Raw genomic sequence first — 1605 nt, 5'->3', positions numbered from 1 at the left:
TATATCGTTTTCCCACTCTGACCTCCCGTGCCTGATGGAGGAGCACGATTCCGGGTAAATATTTTCCATGGATGGCTTGACATCATTTGCAATCAATTACTCAATCGGTTTGAAAGCTTGAAGAACGTGATCAAAACTTTTCGAGTACTCCCACCAAAAGAATTGACAAAAATGACGGACAAATTTAGAATCCTTATCTTATACTTTCGCTTGTTAAACATACTCTCTAAATCTGAAGCAGAGAAATTTCACTGATTGTCAGTGAAATTTCACTGATCCGAATAGCTAGAAATGGGTCACTGACAATCAGTAAAAGGTTACTTATTGATTCAGTGAAATAACCACTTTTGAGGGTTGGCTGCACTGCACCATGTCAATTTAGCAATCATAATAAAATAATATTTTAGTACATTCAATCAAAGAATCATAGTAAAAACTTAACACCCATAAGTATGATCAAATATTAATAACAGTGAAAGGCTCCGATGCTTTTCAACGACGAGCAACTTCACATATTATTTGAATTTCAAGATTGGACATTCATGTACAAACCCGTTAAGTAAGTAATTTCTATACCAGTTAGAGTATATTTATCCCGCAGCTAATTCAGCAGACTTAAAGCCTTAAGTGAAAGAGTAACAACAACGCTTAACTTAAAAATTTAGAGGTTCTGCTTCACATAATTTACTCTAGTGTTACTGAACTGATTAGTGAATAAGCCCGAAATCACTGATTAATCAGTGAAATATTTAACTACTATTTCAATCAGTGAATTTTTCACTGATTCGTATTTATAGAGTAGTGAGAGAATGAATCAGGAGAAAGGAGACATCTGTATCTCAACATTCCATCATATACTTGATCAATTTTCTGAATGATCGTAATACAGGGCTAAGCAGGACATCTTTTTAGGAGTTTCTTAATATGTTACGGGACAGAATTAAAATGATATATTAATATTTTTAATATGTCATGCCTAATTTGTGCTCCTCCGTACCATGATGTTAAAAAATTTAATTTAGCGATAAGTATTTATCATATTTCAAAGTGTGTCTATCTTTACCCCTCAGTGTAGGGTTCCGCCACACACTGAATAAAAAGGAAAAAATAGATTATCAGTATGATCAAGTGCGAAAATGTCATAAATTAAAATTCTATATTGTTATTTTAGAATAAATTGAAAAAATATAATGACTAACAACATAAAAATACGAGTTTACTTTCATTAAATGTGTGTGTGTGTCATTTTCGCGAAAAGCATTTTGCCAGTATTTTCGGAGTATTTAATTAAATGGGAAGATCTAATTTGAGTATTAGAATTTTTCAAAATATAGAAAAAAAATTGTTATGAAAGTTTAGAAAATGCTTTTTACTTGGCTTAAACCAAATACAAAAAATTGCAGTCTTTTTTAATATTATTTTTATTGGAATCTATCTACAAAATTGAAGGAAAGAGCCTCTTAAATAAAGCTACACATTTACTTTACTAAAAAACATCGAAATTATCCCAGTTTTCCCAACATGTCCCCATTAGCCCCGTTTTAATGTATTGTCAGTTATTTTGTCAGTTATTTTGCTGAAGAAATAATAGCATATTTTTACAAA

This window comes from Belonocnema kinseyi, chromosome 3, assembly GCF_010883055.1.
Source record: "Belonocnema kinseyi isolate 2016_QV_RU_SX_M_011 chromosome 3, B_treatae_v1, whole genome shotgun sequence".
In the NCBI taxonomy this organism is placed as follows: domain Eukaryota; kingdom Metazoa; phylum Arthropoda; class Insecta; order Hymenoptera; family Cynipidae; genus Belonocnema; species Belonocnema kinseyi.
Note: the sequence above shows the minus strand (reverse complement) of the source record.